This window comes from Leptodactylus fuscus, chromosome 6, assembly GCF_031893055.1.
Source record: "Leptodactylus fuscus isolate aLepFus1 chromosome 6, aLepFus1.hap2, whole genome shotgun sequence".
Lineage (NCBI taxonomy): Eukaryota > Metazoa > Chordata > Amphibia > Anura > Leptodactylidae > Leptodactylus > Leptodactylus fuscus.
The window spans coordinates 159,953,696-159,961,896 of record NC_134270.1 but is presented as its reverse complement, the minus strand read 5'-3'; positions in this window follow the sequence as shown (position 1 = coordinate 159,961,896).

Here is an 8,201-nt window from a genome sequence, read left to right as displayed (position 1 = left end):
CGTAACGTTTACCCCATGTGATAGCACCCAAGGGCTGGATAGTTCAGGGGCCCATTAACCCTTTCCCAGTGCACCCCCATCAGCTAATTCTGACAATATGACATTTACATTAGGAGCGGGTTCTCGGCCTGTGGCCCTGTGGTTGCGGGTCTGCTCCGGAGGTGCCAGCAGACAAATCATTCTTAGCAAAATAAACAGCACAATAAGAAATGTATGGAGCATTAATCCTGAGGGAACAAGCAGTGAAGACAAGGCGTGCCAAACATTACAACAGCGGCAGGTAAACAATACGGCAGCTGCCATCAGGAAGCAGCTGCCAACCTGGCAGGCAGCGGGTGAAGTAAACAAACTTCAAGATGGCTGCCTGGAAAGTCTGAAGACCAGAGGGAATTAAACCTTCAGTCTACAAGTGTGTCTCATACTGTACATATGTGTTGTGTTCAGTGTCGCAGAGGAGTTCGCCTCAATGTGTCAGCGCCGCCTGTGTAATTTCTCAGTAATTATAATGCGCAGTCCAGAAAGCTCAGAGAGAACCAGTCCCCGGTGTCAAGCCAATTATGGTCCGGTCTAATTAGCACACCCGGGTTATTGACCATCGCAGACATTGCAGCAGTGGCCATGTGGGAACTTGCTGATCAAAAGGTTATAGTTGGAGCCAAAAAAAAAAAAAAAGTTAAATTATTCATTCTTTTGACATTTTTCTATGCATTTGTCTTTATTGTACATTGTATTAACCTTATGTAAAATGTTATAAAATTATCCTTTAACGTTGTCAGTTCCAAGAGAATCCATTATCGCTCATCTGTATTAACCCTTTGTGTATGCGCTATGTGCACATGGTGTAGGTATACTGAGGTCTTGTCTTTCCCTAAAGTGGCGTCAGCTTTTGAGGATGCTGAACGTAAAGGGCACTTCACTCCTATGTAGCCTAATGTAACAAGTGAACTGGAAGGGAGCGTTGAGGTGGAGTTACCCTATAGGATTCCATCTGGGGTGAAGCAGGCAGACGTACAAGCCACGGGAGAACAGATTGTGCCAGCACTGCAACCAGGGGGCCCTAGAAGACGAGGCCCACTTCCTGCTACACTGCACCAAATACTCAGCTGTGAGGGCCGTCTACTACCAAAGACTCTCTGCCCACATCCCAGACTTCATATCTGCAGACGAGAAGAGGAAACTCTACATCCTACTGGGAGAAGAAGAGGCCACTGTGGAGATCGCTGCCCAATACGTGTCCAGCTGCCACCAAACAAGAGAAAGATAAGACGCATGGACTAGCAACCCCCCCATGGACTGTTAAACCCCACCACCACTAAGCCCCCCCCCCCCCCCCATACCCCAAACAAGGACAAGACCCTAAGGACACCCAAACCCACGAACCTCATACACACCCCCATCCAACCCCCTTTTTTGCTTTGGCAACAAAAGTTTTAGTCTTTGGTAACACTAAAAGCTCATTTGTATTTGTGTGGACGGATACTCCACTCATAAACCATTTATATGCTGTGAGCACTCCCGTGTCAAGTGCAATCTTAGTAAGAAATATCAATTCTGTGATTTTGTTGGTGTAGTCTCCCTTTAACTACTCATGGCCCTAAAGGAGCACTTATCAGGGGCTTTTCAAACATCACCACATGGCTCAGGGTAGGAGGGGACCCCTCCCTAATTGGAAGTCCCTCTTGGGAACTACCACCACCTGTAACACAGATTCCCCCCTTGTCAGTGTCCTGTCTGTGAGTTAGGCTGCAGGAGGTTGAGTGTACTTGGCCTACCTGGACATCACCACTACTACCACCGTACCATCCTCCTGTTCCCTTCATCGGTTTGCGGCAACCATATGTGTGCCGTCCTAACAGATGGATCATGTGCAGTGCATGAATGACTCCTGTTAGTTGGAATGACCAATCCATCTGTGAGAAAGCCCACAGAGCAGGGGGCACCTGGGAAATGTAGTTTTTTCTAGTGAAGCAGACACATGATCCATAGTAAAGACCAACAACTCTGGCCTTTGTAGCCTGAAAGTGTAAGGGTAAGTCCTGACTAAAGAGATGGCTCCCATTGAAAATCAATGGGAGCTGCTCAGGTCTTTTTTCTGGGAGCCATCTTTTCCGGTTCCTGGAAAAAAAAGCAGCGAGGTGCTCATTCTGCAGGCTGTTTCTCCTCGTGATTTGGACTACAGACATGCCCTCCTCCAGACTAGGCCCATTGGGCCTAATCCGGAGCAGAGTTGTGACTGGATGCCAGTGCAGAGGCCGCCTCAGGTTCCAAACCAAAAAGCTCCATCTGAACTTAGCATATGCGCTCAATTTGGGTATCTGTTCAATATCAGATTTATGTAGGTCTTTATTAACCCCTTTCACACCACAATTGTTTGGAAAGCAGAGAGTTGGAAACAAAAATCCCAAACCAAACACCATAACTTATTTTTGCCAGGACAAACTACTTCACAATGGTAAACTCAGAATGGGGTGGAATTGGAGAAAAACTGCTTTGAGAGACTTACAGGCTTTACAGCATTCAATGTGGAGTGACTTCACCTGTAGAGATGAGCAAGTAGTGAAATAATTGAAAATTTGATTCAAGTAGACCTCAATATTTGACTATTCGTTCGAAAATCGAAACCCAATTATAGTCTATGGGAAAAACAAGGCCGTTTCAGGGAAACCAAAATTCGACCAATTGGAGTCACCAAGTCCACTATGACACCCCAGGAAATGATGCCAACAACTCTGGAATGCAACTGGGCCAGCAGGGGAAGCATGTCTGGGGGCATAATAAATAATCATTGCCAGCCATGACTGTATACGTTTTTTCCCAATGCCTACGTTGTCCTAGTTCCTGTCCCACCTCCCCTGCACAGTTATTGGTGTAAAAAAGCACCAGGGAAGGTGGGAGGGGAATCAAATTTTTACTGTGTTTACCATGTGGTATTCAACAGAGTACGAGTATTTCAAATACCGTAATATTTGATCAAATACCTACTCGATCGAGTACTACTCACTCATCTCTAGTCACCTGTATTCTATGGGTTCCTTACAAATCCAGGGAGACCAATTTTAGAGTTTTTCGGGGTTTTTTTTTTTTTTTTTTTTTTTAAAAAAAGCCTAAATTTAACGAGAAAATTTGCCATGTTCATAACTTTTTTAAAATATTTTTTTGCATACGAGTTTGTTGGCAGATGTCCGGAAAGGCTTAGACAAAATTTTTGTTTTCAGAAAAGTTATTGCATTGCCTGTTCTAAGTCATTGCATGAGCTAGTTGAGGGCTAGCTATTGGTTTCATTCATAAGTACATATGACTGTCTGTTACTACTGACACTGGCATGTAAGGTGTTAAGTAGCCACTTGCCGCTCCCAGGCACTGCCGCATGGTGTAGGTTACAGCTGACAGTCAGTGCTGTCTCCTTGCCAAAAATGTAAGCATATGCATGACGAACAGGTTTGTGCACCATATTGTACAACATTGAATGGGTTAATCCTCACTACAGCATCCCCTCGATAGCAACGATTATGGGTGCCGCAGCTACTACAGTACTCAACACTGCAGTTCTAAGGAATACGGTCAGTGAGCAGCGCCTGGCATGTAAATGCTGGGATCTGCGTGTTCTGGTAAACATCTGATCTGCAAGGTCCTACTGCCTAAGATCGATGGGAGTCCAACACCTGGGGTCCCTGCTGATCAACTGTTTGATGGGATCGTGGTACTTTTCCGAGTGCCATGACCTCTTGACTAATTACATTGCACAGTATTTGTGACCATGCAATCTAATTACAGTCTGTAATATCACGTGTCTGCTATAAAACAGATAGGAAGTGATTCATATAATAGTGAAGGGCATTCAGAGGGTAAGTTCACAAACCTTCACCGTCTGGCTTTTTCGGTGCGGTTACCCGTGATGGGATGCCGATGCAGTGTATCAGCATCCCGCTCCTAATTAGGCCCAGATAAATGGGTCTAATCAGGACGCTCTTGAGCCACAGACGCCGGGGCTAACTCGGCCACAGAATCCGCGTGCAGATGGGCATGCCACTTTTTTCCCTCTAGCTGGAGAGAAAAAAAAAAAAAAAAAAAAAAGTGACTTCATTGAAATGAATGGTAGACATTTTTTTGCAGGAAGATTTTGAGTTGTATTCAGCATCAAAATCTACCTGCAAAGAACTCCGTGTGAACATACTCAAACAGTATACTCTGCTCCACTGCGGCCTCCACACAGTACTGGGGGTCTCCTCGGACACCAGAATATAATAATTGGAGGTCCAGGGAGGTGATTGAGAACATGCATACTTATGCTCACCGTACCCGAGTATCCTCCATGGTCCTCTTCTGCCTGTGACTTTGGTCACACTGGGACCTGCAATTGGGCCTCAGCAGTTATGTGGTGGCTGAAGTCATTACACCATGACCTCAGTCACATGTTGGAAGAACTCTGAAGATGATGCTGGGAACCATGTGAAGCTCAGGAAAGGAGTGCAAGTATTTGCTCTTTTTAAATAACCTCCCCTGTGCAGGCTACTATTGGAAAGGTGCCTGGCAGCAAGGTCAGACATCACATATGTCGAGTCCCTTTCCATTAAGAAAATTTACAGTGGTCGGGAAACCAGGCATCATGGTGGTCCAGGGCCCATCCATCTCCTGTTGGCCACGTACCACTCCGGGCCCTGTCGTTACGCCCCTGCTCCGACCACTCAGTCCATCCCGATTGAGCAGGAGGATGAGCTTTTGATAGTTTTCTTTCCTCTTCTTCCCAGTAATCTCTTAACCACACATGTTCCTCCATTTTGAACATGTTCTGAACAGATGCTTTATGGGGCACAATATCAAAACCCCTGTGAAAATTCCAAATACACTATCAATAGATTACAGGAGTATAATATAGGCAGTAACTTGGATCAGATTTTTAGGTAGTGTATACCTTATACATTGAGTAGGAATTACAGCGTACTTGCCGACTCTAGGAACATCAGGGAGGTTCCCACAAAAGGGTTGACCTCCCTGTGTTCCCGAACAGTGGGCAAGACCCCCAGGCTCAGTGGCATGCTACTGCAGACATTAGGCTCCTAGTCAAGTTACAAGAAGTAGGCACTTTGTGCCATCCACATCACAAAAAAGGGGCATGGGCAGCATATTTTACACCCACACCACAAATGTTGGTGTTCAGATCCTGAAAGGGGTGGGGGCTTTAAAAAAAAAAAAAAACTTAAATATTTCCAGGTCTCCTACATATCCCCTTCTACAAGTTGGCAGGTATACATTACATAGACCACATTACAGATCTAAGCCAGTGTGTTGGGATAATTCAGACAGTTTGTACTAGGTGCTGCCTCAGGCATTCGGTGGTGTAGACTGGCACTGCAGGGGATTATGAAGTCTTCCCACAGCTCATCACCCTCAATAAGATTGTGACAGACATGAGGTCAAAGTAACAGCAAGGCCAGGATTTGGCCAGATAGTAAGGAATGTGTAGAACAGGCAAGATCCTGAGCCTGGCACATCCTCCACGTAGATGTGCTGCAACATGTTCTGCTCCGGCAACACTGCAGGTGGAACAAATCAGGACAGAAGCCATTTACAAGACGACCGCTGTGACCAACAGCACAAACTGCCAAGAAACCGCCATGAGCTGCGGTACCCAAGACTACGTTATGTCATACTGTCTGCTAAGTCCTTGTAGCCAAGTCCTTCATGTCAGATAGTCTGCTGGAGAAGACTGAAGGTTGTCCAGGATAAACATTTATTGTAGGCAGGGGAATGTAAAATGATAATTAAAAAGTCACCTTAACCCAGAGTCTCAGAGCGTGGTCCGGTCCTGCTGCTCCGGAGGTCCACGCTGTCTGTGGTGTCCCATATCTCTCCTTAGGCTGCTGACTGGTGGTAAGGACTTCCAGCAGAAGAAAACACAGGAGCAGCAGAATCAACCCCAAAGCACCTGGGACAGGAGTGCAAGTTTTGTTTTCTTTTTCTGTTTTATATCCCCTCCATCTTTCCTTGGGAACAGAGACTGCAGTTGTAACAGTTAGTCTGCACTGAGGTTTCAATACTGCACATCCCCCTATACACATTCCTCCCAACTGTTCCAAATTCAGGAGGACAGTCCCGGATTGTGGGTCATGTCCCATGGTCTCATACGGTGGGAGGCATGACCTGGATTCCAGACAGGACGCAGACGAGTTGACTATAGAGATTAAGCAGGAGCCGACCGTGGACAGCCTCTGCTTCATCACTGTGCTCCTGTATGCACCGGCCCTGGGAGCTGTAGGCGCAATGTGATGACGTCACTCACCATACGCCTGTAGCTCCCTCAACAGCCCAGAGTGGCAGACCTCAGACAGAGCAACAGGGTAGCAAGGAGAGGCAAGTATCAGCGTTTTATGTTAAACCGTGGGGGCAAGTGGAAGAAGGAACATTAAACCATGGGGGTAGCTGGACAGGAACATGTCCCCCTCTAGTTGCCCCCAGTTTAAACTGGGACACCAGGAGAGGGACTTCCTTCTGTGGGGTAATTGGAGAGGAACAATCTAATGTGAGGGCATATCATGGGTGACTGTAGGGGCATTATACTGTGTGGGGGTACATAGAAAAATGGATCAGAGCAGGTGGAGTCAGTGGATAGAGCTAAAATATTCACAGCTTGTATAGTGTACCGCACAGACTGTCCCTCTCTGTCCTTAGAAAGTTGGGAGTTATGTATATAGGAAGCCATATCAGAACATCAGTGCTGGGCCATTTCATTAATTGTTGCCATTAAGGCTAGGGCTTCATGGGACGTGTCACAAGCAAAGAGTGCAGACTCTCCATGCAACTCCCTCACTTTTTAAATGGTGCCTACTGACCACAAGGCTACTGCCACGGCGAGTTCTAGTCGTAAAGTTCAAATATTGATTTTTTTTTTGTGACTAGAAGTTGCAGTCTCAGCATCCTTGGAGTTGCAATGTGATTCGACCCAGATTTGTGAAGGAGGTGCAAGACAATGCAGCCATCTTTAGTCACCACGCCCATTGTGGCACAAACATTGCTGTAAAATTAGTGCAAGACTAAGCCCAGCGCCATATAGACAATGTATATAGGAATGTGCAAGTTAACCAGTATATAATAATATCAATGCAGGACTGAGTGCAGCACTATATGGAGACAAACGCCATAGAGGCCGATAGAGAATGCCTCAGATAAACTGGCAGGATGGAGTGTAGCACCATCTGGAGGCAGTGACCGAATAACACCACACGCAAGCGCCAGACATATCTCCCCCCCCCCCAAAAAAAAAAAAATAATAAAATAATAATAATATATGTGCTGCAAGATGAGTGACCTTCATCCAACAGTCGAGCACCCTACAGATCCCATTATAGTCAATGGGTCCTCCTGGCTCCATGTTGAGCTACTGTTTTAGTGGTCCACCTAAGTTGTTTGGGTCCCCCAACATACCAGACGCCATGACGGCAGTGTACTGAACAGCAACCTGAAGGGTTAATGATAGGGAATTCTATTTGTCTGGAATTGGTCCACTCATTGAGAAGTCGCCATTTACAGTGGCTTTTGACAACTCCACGCCAAAAAGCTAGTAACCAAGCCTGCAGCTCTGCCCTTGTCCAGCAGATGGCACTGTGAATCAAGCTATAGCAGCAGGTTGTAAAGTTTTCATTACTGTAGATAACATTCTGCAGCACTGTACAATTTGTAGGGTTCAAATACGGACAAAAAAAAAAAAAAAAAAACACGATACATTACATAGAAATAGTCATTTCACACAGTGGGACTGAGGGCCCTGCTCACAAGAGCTTACAATCTATGAGGTAGAGGGGGTGACATCTCAGGTAGTATTGCTTATACAGAGTTGGGACAATTCTGTAATAGAGGTTACTGTCATTACACAAACATAAAACTGTATGAGCCGTCACCAGTCGTGTCCTTTAACATGTAGATGGTGCCTGGACATATAAAGTTACAATTCAAAAGATCTAGGTAAGACAAACTGTTTTAGTCTTCACCAGTTCTTTTGAATTGTTCTGAATATAGTGAGGACAAACCAATCATCCCACATATAAAGTTAGCCTGAAACTGCATCATATCATGTGGGAGCTGGAACAGAGGAGGGTTAGATTTTGGCGATTCTAATGATGGTACAGGTTTACATTAGGAATTGGGATAGGCCTGTCTGATAAGATGCGTCTTTAGTTTGCGCTGAAGCTGTAGAAACTGGGAGT